The sequence below is a fragment of the Felis catus genome, chromosome A1, assembly GCF_018350175.1.
Source record: "Felis catus isolate Fca126 chromosome A1, F.catus_Fca126_mat1.0, whole genome shotgun sequence".
Classification (NCBI taxonomy): Eukaryota; Metazoa; Chordata; class Mammalia; order Carnivora; family Felidae; genus Felis; species Felis catus.
The window spans coordinates 147,886,676-147,903,239 of NC_058368.1; positions in this window are offsets into that span (position 1 = coordinate 147,886,676).

Here is a 16,564-nt window from a genome sequence, read left to right on the forward strand (position 1 = left end):
TAATATGCAATAATGGAATAAAGATATGAGTTTCTTCTCTCTATCTATTTATAGCAAATACAAGATACAGCTCCTTAAGGTTATGCAAGTTGTAGAATGTTGTGTGCATTATGACAACTTTTTTTTTTACTTTTTATTGTAGTGAAATATACATAAGATAAAATGTATTATTTTAACCACTAATAAGTACAATTCAGGGGCATTAAATACACTTATAATGTTGTGTAACCATCACTGCATTGTTGAGGAAAATAGAAAAAAAAGTTACAGATGTTTTCTTGCATTTGAAAAGTTAAAATCTTAAACAGGATGATGTAGTTTAACATTTTCCTAGAATACAGGATATAAAAGAGAAAATACAGGAAAAATTGAAATGAAAATTGATGTAGAAATTCTCATTCACATAAGAAAAATACATAGAAATGTCTCTTTGTTGAAGATAGAGCCAAGTTCACATGCACACACACACACACACACACACACACACACACACACACACAAGCCTGGAATGATGAATAAAATGAACGAAGAGTGATATCTAAAATAATTATGGTGACATTTCAGAACTCTAAAAGGGTAAACATAGCATCCCTAGAATATAAGCTTCACAATGGCTAATATTTTCATTTTATTGTTCAATTTTCTTTCTCTAGTTTATTTGTTTTTAATGTTTATTTATTTTGACAGAGAGAGGATAGTGAGCAGGAGAGGGGCAGAGAGAGAAGGAGACAAAGAATCCCAAACAGGCTCCATGTTGTCAGCACAGAGCCTGATGCAAGGCTTGAACTGACAAACAGTGAGATGGTGACCTGAGCTGAAATCAAGAGTTACATGCTTAACCAACTGAGCCACTCAGGCGCCCTTCTTCCTCCAGTTTAAAGAAGAGTACCTATTTTGTCTGCAAGTGCTTATTAATAACATTTGTTTAATAAATGAAGGAATGAAAATGAGTGCCAATCTCACACAGTTATATTTTGATTTTTGATACTTTCATTATTGTTTCTGCCAAAGACATGGTGTTGGAGGGTGAGTGACATAACTGAAACTGTTAACAATAAAAGAAAAAGAATATGTAGATTGAACATTTCTGGAACTTTTCTGCATGCATAAGTAAATACTCAAAATATTATTTTTAAATTAAGTATTACTATGATAGGGCAGAGTGATAAGACCAGCTGAGGCAACAAAAGTCATTTAGAGTCAAACCTTTTTTTAATACTCGGATCCCCTCAAATCCATGTTAAATACACTCTAAGTTGTAAAGGGACAATTTTGAAATGCTAGTGCAAGTATCTGTAACTGAATTCTAGTATTTATTTTATACCTCCCTAATGATTTCACACAAACTTTATAACCATGTTGTCTTTCTGCATGAAGATGTTCTCTAGCTGTTAAAATATTTTCATTAGTCGAAGGAACAGGTCAAACATCAGGGGTCTTAGGGTCCTAGGAGCAAACCTAAGGCAGTAAAGGACCCAGATTGGTAAGTAAATATTACACCCCTTGGTGGGAAAATTCAGAAGTTTATTGTACAGTGACTCACAGTGGGGTTGAATCCCAATTGACCACGTGGTTATCCCAGTCACAAATGGATGTTTTTTTTTGGTTTTTCTCCCTTCCATACCAATTTCCTTCTCTATTACCAGAGTTTCTGAAGTCATTTTCCAGATAAACTATTTGCACACAAATGCTTTCTCAGCGTCGTCCTCTGGTGGAATCCAAACTAAAATAAATTTAATATTATACAAAGAGAGAAAATCTTTTCATGAAATAAAATTGTAGATATCTCTGAAAAGAATTTGTCAAGAAAGTACAAAACAGGGGCGCCTAGGTGGCTCAGTCAGTTAAGCATCTGACTCGATTTCGACTCAGGTAATGATCTCATGGTTCGTGAGTTCAAGCTCCATGTTGGACTCCACACTGACAGTGTGGACCCTGCTTAGGATTCTCTCCTTCTCGGTCTGTCCCTGCCCTGCTCTAAATAAATAAATAAATAAATAAATAAATAAATAAATAAATAACTTAAAAAAAAGAAAGTACAAGACGAAACACCTAAAAGGGAATTATGAGGAGGTGGGTTTCAGCTTTGATATGTAAGAGCTTTGAAGTCATCACTCCTGCGCTTACAACAAGTAAAAAAGCTGAACAAAAAGAATGTCAACACCTTTCTTGTATATATCTGATAAATGTATATAGCAAACTGCTATCCCCAAATTTAGAGAGACAAACTTCAGAGAATCACAAATGAAATAAACTTTAACGAACAGAAGCCTTTGGAGCCATAAATTGGTAGGAAAACTTAAATGTTAATTTTGACAAGCTGCCAGTGGTTGAATGTGAACTAGTATGAGAGTGAAAAACTTCTGGGAGTTCAGTCTTAGGGGGGCCCCCACTTTCATGGGTTTCACTTCTAGAAACACTATCATGTTCTCATGTTGAAGATCAGAGAAAAGTTCCCTTATAGATCTGGCAAGGGGAATGTAAAATCACCCCTTTAAAATACAGCCAAGTTATTCTCCATTGAAAAGACTTACTCTCCAGGGAAAAAGAATACAGCTTTATTACACCTAAGAATAAGATTTTTATAAGTCCAGTCACTCTGGCCTTCCTGTCTCACCTAAGGGGAGGAAAAAACCTAAGAAACACTTGTGAAAGTCATGCCCAGAGACAGAGGCACAAGGGGAGGAAAAAACCCAAGAAACACTTGTGAAAGTCATGCCCAGAGACAGAGGCACACCAAGAGACTGACATTCTGTCATGTGATTATATGCTCATCCTCTTGTACACTTTATTACCACATCAACATGTTTCCAGTAAAATAACAAAAGATCACAGCTGAAAGAGCCATAAGGCACACAGACTATTTAAGGGGAAGTTGTTAGTGAAATCTAAACACAATCGGTGGATCAGAATGAGGACCCTATTTGAAGTTTCTGATCCCTACAGCCTCAGACAACATTAAACACTATCCAATTCCTATGAAAATTAACATAAACTCTTCTACTAAAGGTTGATTTATCTCAGTTTCTGTTACCTGACAAATCATGTTTGGCTTTCAACAAACAGATTAGAAGATGTGTCATAAACCAAGAAAAATTATAGTCTAAAGAGATGAAGCAAGCATTAGAATCATAATGGTATGGAATTATCACTCAGGGAATTTTAAATAATTATAACTAATATGTTTATGTTAGGGGCTGTAGTGGAAAAGAAGAGACACTAGAATAGAGAGGCAAAATAAACAGAGAAGTAGACAATCTAAGAAAAAATCAAACGGAAATGGTACAAATAAAAAACACTATTATAAAAATGAAGAATGCCTTTGATGGGCTTATCAGTAAACTGAAAATGACTTAGACACAAGTAAGTGATCATGAGGGCACCTGGGTGGCTCAGTTAGACTCAGGTCATGATCTCACGGGTCTGAGTTCAAGCCCTGCATTGGGCTCTGTGCTGACAGTTGCTGGGGATTCTGTGTCCCTCTCTCTCTCTACCCCTCACCAGCTGGTTCTCTCTCTCTCTGTCTCTCTCTCTCACACACAAAAATAAGTAATAGACATTAAAAAAAGTTAGTGATCACGGAAATATGTCCATGAAAACTTCAAAAACTGAAATGCAAGAAAAAAGAAAGAAAGAAAGAAAGAAAGAAAGAAAGAAAGAAAGAAAGAAAGAAAGAAAGAAAGAAAAAGGTAAGAGAAGCCAGACCAAATTCTAAGAACTGTGGGACGATATGAGATGTAACATACATGGTGACTGGGATGTCAGAAGAAGACAGAGAGAATGGAGCAGCAGAAATATTCGAAATAATAATAGTTAAAGATTTTCCACAATTAATAACAGGCTCCATACCACTGATCCATGAAGCTACAAAAACAATAGGAGAAACAGAAAAAAACCAAAGACATCTAAGTAGATCATAATCTAATGCAGAAATCAAATACAAAGTAAAAAATCTTGAAAGAATTTAGAGGGCAGGGATCTTACTACAGAGTATAACAACTGCATTATTATATAACAAGTATAACAATTATACTGGACATCTTGTCACTACGCAAGCAAAGGAAAGTAGAACATGTTGAAAGAGTAAAACTCTACCACCCTAAAATATGACATCGAGCACAATTATTCTTCAAAAACAAAGGACAAAGAAAGAATTTCTTAAAAGAAAAACCTGAAGAAATTCATTGCTAGAAAGTTTGCCTTGCAAGAATTGTTAAAGAAAGTTTTCAGTAAAACAAAAAATGATATAGATTAGAAACTCAAATCTACATATTTAAAGGAAGAGCAACAAGAAAAGAACAAATGAGAGTAAATAAAATATTTTTTGTGTTCTTAACTGTTCTAAAATTCACTGTTTTAAAAGTAATTATAGCAACAATATATTGGATTGGTGAAATGGATGACAGCAGCATTATCAGAAATGAGAGGAAAAAAACTTGGGACACTTTTATAAGGTACATGTGAATACTTTAGTGTTTGAAGGTGACTTTAAATTAATCATAAATGTATACTACAAACTATAGGGCACTCTTTCTTTTTTTAAGAGCATAATCAATATCGAAACAGATGACAGAAAATGAAATTCTATAAAACCTTCAATTAAAATCAGAAAAGGCAGGTAAATAAAGAAAATGAAAAATAACAAGTGCAATAAACAAATTACAAATAGATACAATCCAACAATATCAATAATCATTTTAAATAGTAATGCTTTAAATATATTAATAAAAATGGTAAAAAAGAGTATCATGGACAACTATGTGCCTACAAATTTGACAACTTATATAAAATGGACCATTTTATTGAAAGGTACAAACTACCAAAAATTATGCAATAAGTAAATAAATAAATAAATTGAATCGGGCTGCATATTTTGAAGAAACTGAAAGTATAATTAACCTTCCAAAAAAAAAAAAGTAATGCATTACGGTTCTACTGGAGAAGTCTACTATTTAAAAAGAAATGGTACCCTTCTACACAACTATTTCTAGAAAGCAGAAGGAGAAGAAATGCTTCCTAACTCATTCTCTAAGGTCTGCATCACCCTGAGCAAAACCATATAAAAACCATTACAAAAACAAACAAACAAGCAAACAAACAAAAACTATAGATCAACATCTATCAAAAACATAGATGCAAAATATTCAACAAGACCTCAGCAAATTGATTCTGACAATATATAAACAGAATTACCATAACCAAGTAGGAATTATTCCAAATAATGTTGGTTGCAAGGTTGGTTGTATATTTAAAATCCAATTAATGTAAACCACCACATCAATACAATAAAGAAGAGAAAACACATGATCATATCAAAACACATGATCTACAAAGATAAGAAACAAGATAAGGATCACCCACCCCATACTCCAATTGCACATCACAACAGAAGTCCCAGGCAGTGCACTAAGAAGGAAGGTATATGATTGGAAAGGAAAAGGTAAAACTATCTTTGTTCAAAGATGATAAAACTATCTACGTAGAAAATCCCAAAGAACCTAGAAAATTTTTCTGCAACTAATTAATAAATATACCAAGGCCACAAAATGCAAGTTTAATATCCATAAATTGACTGCTTTCCCATATGTGAGTAATCAGCAATTTCAATCTGAATTTAAAAAATGCAATTTACACTACCAAAAAAAGTGAAATTCTTAAATATACATGTAGTGAAATATGTACAACATCGATATGCAGAAAACAGCAAAATCATGATGACTAGAATAAAAGCTGATTCAAATAAATGGAGAGATGTTTAGTTTTCAGGGACTGGAAAATTCAAAATTGTAAAGATATTAATTCTTTCCAAATTAATCTATAGACTCATTTAAATTATGATCATAACCTTAAGAAGTTATTTTTTTAGATACTAACAAATTCTGAACTTTGTATGAAAAGACCAAAGACTGAAAATAACCAATACATAACTGATGAAGAATAACAAAGTTAGTGAACTCACATTACCCAAATTCAGTATTTACATTACAAAGCTATAACAGTCAAGGCGGCATGATACTGATGAAAGAATAGACACACAAATAAATGAAACAGAATAGAGAGTTAAAAAAATTGACCCATATGAATACAGTAAACTTTTTTTTTGACAAAGAAACAAAGGCAAATCAAGGGACAAAGAATAATATTTCAACAAATAGTGCTGGAACAATTGGACATCTACATGAAACAAGAAAAAAAGAATCTAGATACAGACCTACACAAAAATTAACTAAAAGTGGATCATATATCCAAATGAAAAACATAAAACAATAACACTTACAGAAGATAGCAGGAGAAAATCTACATGACCTGGTTTTGGTGAAAAGTTTTAAGATGGAAAACCAAAAACATGATTCCTGAAAGAAAACACTGATAATTTAGATATTATTGAAAATTAAAATCTCTGTTCTGCAAAAGACACTGTTAAGAGCATGAAAAGCAGGGTGCCTGAGTGGCTCAGTCCCTTAAGTGACTGACTCTTGATTTCAGCTCAGGTCATGGTCTCAAAGTTCACGGGAATAGAGCCCTGTGTTGGGCTCTGTGCTGACAGCATGGAGCCTGCTTGGAATTTTTTTATCTCCCTCTCTCTGTGTCCGTCCCCTGCTCACATAGGCATGTGCACTCTCTCTTTCTCTCTCTCTCTCAAAATAAATAAATAAACATTTTTTAAAAAGGCATGAAAAGATAAGCCACAGACTTGGAGAAAACATCCCTGATAATGGTCTTGCATTCAAAATGTACAAAACCTCTTAAGCTCAAGAATAGGTACACAACTCCATTCTAAAGTAGGCAAAAGAGCTGAATGGACACCTCGCCAAACAGGATATACAGATGAAAAACACACATATGAAAAATGTTCAATATCATTTGTGATTAGGGAATTGCAAATTAATACAACAATGAGGAATCACTACACACCTGTTAGAATGGCTAAAATCCAAAAACCTGACAATACAAATTTCTGGTGAGGATGTGAAGCAACAGGAACTCTTATGTGTTGCTAGTGGTAATTCAAAATGTACCAGGTGAAGGAACATTATTCAGTGATAAAATGAAATGTTATCTATCCACAAGTAGACATGCATAAATCCTAAATATATATTGCTAAGCAAAAGAAGCTACTCCAAAGAGCCTACAAAATGTATGATTTCAGTTATATAACACTCTTTAATATACAAAACTATATTATAAAATTATACAAAGGTCAGTGATTGCCAGCGGTTCAGGGGAGGACTGGTGAGTTGAATTGGTAAAGCACAAGTAATTTTGTAGTGTTGTAAACTATTTTTGACACTTTAATAATGGATAATTGTCACTAGGTATTATTCAAAACACATACATAGAACTTTACATCACAAACAGTGAACCCTATTGCCCATTTTGCCTTCCTTCCAAAATGTAAGGGATGGAAAGGCAGGAGAACAGAGCACCCTCATCTTGTAGAAATGTGATTAACACTACTGCCATCGGATGATCAAGGTTCTCATTAACAGTGATAAGTCTTGAGGTAACACGGATCCTTGATACAATACAATGAGAATGCAACTTTATCTCTATGGTTTTTCTTGCAAAAACTCAACCTCAGTTTCATCATGAGAAAAGTGGACAAAGCACAAAGGGGAATTCCACAAAGTACCTTGACTCCTCAAATTTGTCACAGTCATCAAAAATGAGGAAACTCAGAAACTATCACACCCAAGATGGGTTAAAGGAGGCACAACGACTAACTGCAACCTGCTATCTTAGATGAAATCTTAAAACAAATAAATGTCCTGGGATGCCTGGGTAGCTCGGTTAAGCGTCTAGTTCTTGGTTATGGTTCAAGTCATGATCTCACTGTTCAAGCCCTGTGTGGGAATCTGTGCTGACAGTGCAGAGCCTGCTTGAAATTCTCTCTCTCTCCCTCTCTGCCTCTCTCTCTCAAAATAAATAAATAAACAAACTTAAAAAAATAAGAAACAGCAACAACAAAAACAAAATGATGTTAGGTCAAAACTAAGGAAATCTGAATGGAATATGGACTCTAATTAATAATTGTACATCAATATGGGTTCATTAATTTTAACAAGCGCACTATACTAATATGCTAATAGTAGGAGAAATAAGTTGAGGGTATATGGTAACTCTCTATTATCTACTCAATTTATTGTAAGCCTAAAATAGTTCTAAACAGTAAAATCTTTTTTTTAAAGGCAATTATTGGAGAGAGTTGTGGAAATCATATACAAAATCTAGTAAATAAAATTATGCATTATAATAGTTGGACAATAAAAATATGTTGATATTGTAGACATACACATATCTAATATAAAGAGGAAAAATTTACTATCATTGCAGTAGATGTTAAAAAAGCATTGATCAAATTTAAAATATTACTTACCAGAATTTAGATGATCCAGTAATAGGATTAATCTCTCTAAACAAGTTTTAAAAATAATAAAGCAAATGAGCAACCTGTGCAACACTAAATGAGTTTCATTATAGTGAAGACTAAGGAAGTATAATATCATTGCAATGATCAAAATGTGTGGTTGAAGTATTAGCTAATACACTCAGACACATATATTAAAAGTTAGAGAATAAATTTCAGTTTTTTCACAGAAAAGTGTTGTTTAAATAAACTAAAATCAAATGAAAATCATTAGTACTAATATGAGAATAATATGGCTACATGGATTTCCTAGGGCTGCTATTACAAAATCTCACAAACTAGGTGGCATAAAACAAGGCAGATGTAATGTCTAAAGGTTCTTGAGGCTGAAGTTCAAAACAAAGGGTTGGTTAGGTTATGCTTCCTTTGAAACCTCTACGGGGGGGATCCTTCCTTGCCTTCTGCAGCTCTGATAGCCTCAGGTGTCCCTGGCTTTTGGTCAACTCCAATCTCTATCTCTTCTTATAAACGCACCCGTTTTTGGATTAGGGTCTTTCAACTAACATGGACTCATCTTAACTTCATTGTATCTGCAAAGATCTTATTTCCAAATAAGGTCGCATTCACAGGTTCTGGGAGTTAGTACTTCAGTGTACCTTTTTTGAGGATACAGTTTAAACTTTAACACTGGTATACAATATAACAAATACATAAATAGGTATCACAGATAATGTACAACATATACTTATATGGTATGTACTTTTTTTTTTTAATTTTTTTTTCAACGTTTATTTATTTTTGGGACAGAGAGAGACAGAGCATGAACGGGGGAGGGGCAGAGAGAGAGGGAGACACAGAATCGGAAACAGGCTCCAGGCTCCGAGCCATCAGCCCAGAGCCTGACGCGGGGCTCGAACTCACGGACCGCGAGATCGTGACCTGGCTGAAGTCGGACGCTTAACCGACTGCGCCACCCAGGCGCCCCGGTATGTACTTTTTTTAAGTTCATTTATTTTGAGAGAGAGAGAGAGAGAGAGAGAGAGAGAGAGAGAGAGAGAGAGAGAGAAAGAGAGAGGACACCAGCAGGGGTAGGTCAGAGAGAGAGGGTGAGAGAATCCCGAGCAGGCTCCACACAGTCAACACAGATCCTGACACTAGGCTCAAACCCATGAACCATGAATTCATGAAATGAGCCAAGATAGAGTTGAACACACTTAACCAACTGAGCCACCCAGGCAGCATCTCTGGTATGTAATTTTATTACAAAAATATATCATAGTGTCTCCATCACATTGTAGCTCCATGACCTTAGATGCTTTCAAAAATCGCTCAGTTTTCTGTTTTCACAGCAGTAAAATGAGATAGTAGTAATACAGGCACCAAGGAGTGATAGTGATGATTAAATGTGTTGCATTTAGGAATGGGGACTAGCATAAAGTCAATTCATGATAATAGTATCTAGTAATTAAATTGTAAGAAATGTAAGCCCTATGTGAAGGATCATATAAAACTTTACCATGAAGCATTAAGAATAATTTATTCAATAAATATCCTATCTTGGAAAACATTCTAAAGATAAACATTTCCCTCAATAAAAGTACAGATTAATGCAAACTCAATTAAAACCCAATTTCAATTTATGGAAAAACCTTATAATGATAACCATCTGTCATTTGATGCAAACTGTGTAACAACTCTGAAGAAATTTTTGAAAAATAAAGGTAGTAAGAGAAGTATTATAAGCTATAAAAACCTGATTTTAAAAACACTATATTAATCAAACATAATGATAATGGTGTATGAATTAGACTTTTGTATTTAAGTCTCATTTGGATCAGCGGATGAAGAATTATTAATTTAATATTGCTTCTGAGAATATAAATTATATATTAAGTATACTTTGAATTTATATTCAATATGAAAACAATTTTCAGATGAATATGACAGCTAACTGTATGGAAAAAAACTAACAAATCAAAGGCAAATATTTATTAAATTCTCATGGTGGAGAAAAAAAATGGTGTATTAGTTTAAAAATATTTACCCAGCAATTCCAACCTCTGTAAATTTAAAAAGGGAAAAGTACATTTGAAAAAAATATTTATTGAATATTAAGAGAAAATAACTGGAAGTGAAATAAATACCTATTAACAAAGAAAAGTTTAAATAAACATAGTACATCAATACAATTGAATTATATTGAGTATTATGTAACCATTAAAATATATTTTGTGGGGGCGCCTGGGTGGCGCAGTTGGTTAAGCGTCCGACTTCAGCCAGGTCACGATCTCGCGGTCCGGGAGTTCGAGCCCCGCGTCGGGCTCTGGGCTGATGGCTCAGAGCCTGGAGCCTGTTTCCGATTCTGTGTCTCCCTCTCTCTCTGCCCCTCCCCCGTTCATGCTCTGTCTCTCTCTGTCCCAAAAATAAATAAACGTTGAAAAAAAAAATTAAAAAAAATATATTTTGTGAAATAATGAGTGAATAAAACCATCTTCCTATATAATTGTAAATGAATTAATGAGTATTAAACTAATGTATTCAGTGTCCTCTTCGGTTTTACAAGGAAATAAATGTGTTCAATAGAAATATATAAACAAATGTAATTATTTTAATGTATTATATAATAAACTTCTATTATTTATATAATCCTAACAAAAAATAAGGGCTCGTTTTTGAAATTTAACATAAGCAATAAAACTTTGATTTATCAGTTCAAGATCTTTCAACGATACACTCACAATTCATATTTATCTCTACCTAATGCATTAGAATGGTTCTTTCTAGCAGCACTCTGCAGACAATCTGCCCCATTTTTTTTAAAAGGGTAAGATTTTTCCTCCACTAAATCACAGGCTTATTATCTGACCAAATATGTTGTTTGAAATTATATAAATCTAAACATTTCTTTATAAAAGTCCAAAATTCTGTAGGAATATCTGACAAGTGTAGACAGAGCCCCTTCATCGTATACCCAACATTTTACACTGTATTACACTAAAGAGCAATTTGTTTCTGTCTCTCAGGGTCGAATCATCCAAATAGAAGTCAGTTCTAAGTCAAATCCCATGAAGTCAATATTAATCACCAACTACTGATGTTCACCCAAATCCTACACACTGGCATTTACTCTTAATAATGAACAATCACTGATGAAAAATAAATATGGAAAAGTTTTCAGAATTTAACAAACTTTAAACAAATCAAAGGTTTGACAGGTAACTCATTTCCTTAATAAATTAGTGGTTTACTGTGGGAGAAAAAAATCCAAGAACAAAAGTTACATAAAATGTGATATACTTTGGGTATTAAATTAAGGAGGCATTACTAGCTGAGAAGGTATCAAAACATAAATTAATAAAATAGTATGTACGTAAGAAAAATTAATAATATGCTTAACTTAAATTATTTTTAAAGATAATGTACTCTCAGATCAGGAAAAATAAAGTATGACAATACTGACACATGAAACATAATTACATTAAAAATACATGTTTTGCTTAAGCAGTTCTTGAATCAAGCCTGTAAAACGAGTCTTCGAATATTTGCTATTACCAAAATGGAAAAATTTATGGTGTGTATATCAGAAGAGAAGTGAAGGTATTAATTTTTAGATATAATTGAAAAGACTATTTATTGAACTAAATTTTCAGAGAGAAATGAAAGGGGTGAGAGGAAAAAGTCTGCTATTACTTGCTGGTGACCTTAGGCAAACGTTTTCAATGTCTCAGTTTCTTCATCTAAAATAACATTTCTAAGCCTTGGGATTTTGGATCAGACAGGTTTTTTTTTTTTAATTTTATTTATTTATTTTTTTAATTTTAAGGGGTGTTCTATGCATTGTATGATGTTCGCTAGCATCCTTGGTCTATACCCACTGGATGCCAGGATACCACTCTGTATACATCCTATTATGTGGATTTTCTATCACTATTACACAGTAATTTTCCCAAACATAAAGGTCTTATTCCAAGGTATTTTCAGAGAATTAGCAAAATTAATGTGGAAAAAATAGATATACAATCAAAGTACACAATATATACACTTAGGAATACATTATCTTCATTATATTTCACTTCATATAAAATCGTAACTTGGAAAGGAGGCAAGTTTCTTAGTCTTGCGATATATATCAAATGCGTTTCTTTTCAACATTTGATATTGAAAATGATCAAAAATTTTCCTGCATTTAAAATTATCTATTAAATACAAATTGGTAGACTTATTTATTTTTCAAACACTAAAAAATAATTACATGGGGGCTTCCGTTATTCCTTATTTGGGTGGTTTAGTTTTCTTTCTAGTATTTTGTGCTTTTACTACTATACATATAAGAATATTGTGTAATTTTTTTTTCAGTTGCTAACATTTATTCATTTTGTTTAATGGTTTTCCATATTTGCTTTCTAAGTGACATTTGCTAAAATGCCATGTTATTCTCCATATCTCTCTGCAGAGCACATTTATCCTCAATTTTTTATAATTCTTTCCTGCAATTATATGGGATTCTCTTTGTTATTAGAGATTGCTTTTTGCAGTAGAAGGACATTCTTCTCACTTTTAATTATGTTGTCTCTTAGAGGCACTTCCCCCCTCCCTGCAACAGTTGGAAAACTTGTTCTCAATGTACCATATGGTTGTCACCAAATTTTTTTATTTCTTCACATTTGATTAATATTCCTACAGTGTTATGATTAGTAAACACATTACCTTCTGTCATGCTGTAAGTTTAAATTATTGACCTCCAAGCAAACATTTATGAAATTCCTTTTATCTTTTTTCTCAATATAAAATAAACGGCTCTCCTGAGGAAATGTATATTTTCCCTTGTATGTTTCCAAAAATAAAGCATTTATTTTGGAGGTGTTTTAATTTCAACATACAGCATTAACATTACTAATCTATATTAATAAAGAATTCCAGATCCAAAATAAGACAGCCCCTTCTTTCAGTAAATCTTTGGTATTCTTGAGTTTAATTGTGGTTGTATCTTATTGGTATATAGGAGTCTGATTTTCCATGTCTGAGTTAACAGTTCCTGTGACGAGGCGGACATAATGATCCTGATTAAGCAGGGTTGAGATGTGGGTGCATCTCTTATGTGGACAAGATAGGAAAAAATACAGACGACCCATATGTCCTACATCTGTAATATCATATCATATCATATAATGTTATAGATGTTGTTATATATGTTGATTTTATATATATCAATCACATTCTGTAATTATGTTATTTTATTTAAAATCATAACTATCCTGAGTGAATTTATTACTAAAGAGTACCAACTCTCTCTCTCTCTCTCCCAGCCCCTGCCTTTTCTTTTACATGCACTCACACACGCACATACCACTGATCATTTTGAGGTTCCCCCCTTTTTTTCATAATATAGGACTTCATTGTCTGATCTTTTTTACAAGTATGACTTATGTTGTAATCAAAAAACGTTACCTTACATAAATGTGTGAAACATTCTGTTGCAGATAACAGAAGTTATTAACCCAAACTAGTTTAAGCTCACCTGGCAATTTTTTGCTTTAGACAACAGAAAATCCACATACACAATGTGGCTTCAGAAATGGCTAGATTTAGCTTCATAAATGATGGGTCTGAACCCTACTTCTGTGTCTCGACCAGATTTGGGTTATGTCTCCATCTCAGAGTTAACAATTCCTGTGACAAGGCAGGCATAATGATCCTGATTAAGAGGGTTGAGTTGTAGGTGCATCTCTTATGTGGATGAGATAGGAAAAATTGCAGACGACCCAAGAACATGGAGATTAGATAGATATAGATATAGATAGATGTAGATACAGACATTTCTCAAAAAGAAAAAGAATGTTGAATAGATGGAAATAGGAGATGTCTCTTCCATGTGTGGTTAAGTTTTGGTCTGAAACAAATGCATGAACTATTAATTTCCTGAGGGCAGTGTCCACTGAATAAATTGTTGAAAAGGTAAATGAATCTTTGTTAATAAAATAAATATATCCAGATGTGCTTGTCACATTAACATGCCTCCCTCATCCTCTATATGATAGGAATTCTAGCAGAGGACAATGTTGGCAAGTATCTTCTCAGATACCTTAAGGATACTCATAGGAACTTTCTATTCACTATAAGAATTGACCAAACTATCCTCATTCTGTCAGACATACCTAGTCACGCAAACGTGGTACTCAAAGGAACTGACGATAAATAGGAGAACTTTATCATACTAATGATATCTTACCACTCCTTGGAAACCAGAAAGCTCAATGTACTATGCTGTTTTGTGTTAATCATGTAGAAGTTTGACATTTTGCAGGCAAAACCATGGATCTTTCTTGCAAAGTGTTCAGAAAAAGATCAAGGTAGATTTAACAAAGGATTTAATGCCTAATACTATTTACATATTTGTTGAATAAATGAATAAATGAAGGAATATAAAATAAATTTCAATGAGCTATAATTGAGTTAGAGTGAAAGTCTTGGTTTCTTAAAAAATTAAGCAGAAATCTCTTCGGTTATGATACTTCGTGAAGCTGAAATAAACATATTAATCACTTTCTAAACTAAAATGTATTAAATACTTCCTGTTTAGTAATCAGGGATTAAATAATAAAACTGAATCTTCCTGATATTTGTAGAACCGTTCTGTGCTCATTAACATAAATCCTAGTATCTGTGATTACCGTCCACAATTTACATGTAAATGTGGAAAGTGTTCGATGCTGTGCAGCTCATTCAGTTCCACATACTGTGGAGATCACCCTCCCTTAAATAAACACCTGGCTTTATCACTTTTAAAAATTCCTGGTTTCACTCTTATGTGGATCCTGAGAAACTTAACAGGAACCCATGGGGGAGGGGAAGGAAAAAAAAAAAAAAAGAGGTTAGAGTGGGAGAGAGCCAAAGCATAAGAGACTGTTAAAAACTGAGAACAAACTGAGGGTTGATGGGGGGTGGGAGGGAGGAGAGGGTGGGTGATGGGTATTGAGGAGGGCACCTTTTGGGATGAGCACTGGGCGTTGTATGGAAACCAATTTGACAATAAATTTCATATATAAAAAAAAAAGAAAAAAAATTCCTGTAAGTTAAATAATTTTAAGCCATTCATTTATTTTACCTGAATCTCTTTACATCAGATGCTTGGTGGGACTTCTAGTGTAAAATGTAGTGTGAACTCAAGAAAGTATTTAGAGTCCCTAAAAGAGCATACAGAATAGAACTCTGAATAACACAGGAGAAGAATTAGCCATCGTATAACTATAACATAATAAACAGGAAAGCACTCAATAAAATATTACAGTAATTAACTGAATCCTATATTTGTGTATACAAATGGAATCTGCACATGTTAGAAAAGCAAAGTAATTAGTATCTTCTACTTGAAACTGATTAATTCTCTTTTGAAACTGAGGGAGTTCAGAAGAGACTAAGTGTTCAATCCATTTTAAGATAAACTTCAGAATGTTTTTTTAGATTTTGGAAAGATATGTATTGCAGAGGAACTTCAAATAAATGTGACAAAGAAGGGCCAGTATTAAAAGTAGGTATGAAAAAGAAGATCAGAAAGAAAAATCTCACTTCAGAAATGTAACAATTAGATTTTAAAACAGGAATAAAGTACTGCACTGTGAATGTGTGGAAGAAAAATCAACAATCCAGAAAAAGCACAGGATTAAATGGGAGGGGTAAAAAAGACCTGTCCTCCATTAACAACATCATTTAAAATTGCAAACATACATGAAATGTCAGTTAAAAATGTTAGAATTAATTTTGCAGGACAGCCAATGCTTGGGAAGGCTGGACTAACCTAAGGCATTTTAATCTATAAGTGAGGCTTTGTCCAAGATCCTGCTGGATACAGCGCTCCTGAGAAGCTAAAGACTTGACAACACTCATTAATGTTCACACAAAGATGCTGTCTAAAAAATGTAATCCATGTTGGATATGTATTTCCAGATTAGATACGAAAGATGAATAAAAATATTCCCATAAATCTTTGATGTCTTAAAATTCCTTTGGTCAAAGATTTTCCTAACTTTTTGATGCTAGGTAATGTTTGCTTTTGTTGTTGTTATTTTGTTTTCTTTTGTTTTCAATTGCTAGCATTTATTTTTAAATTAATTACTAAAAGCCCTTAAACATGTCCTGAGGTTTAGACATCTCTTTAATTTTGATTTTTATTCTCGTTATTGCTATTAAATGCCAGAA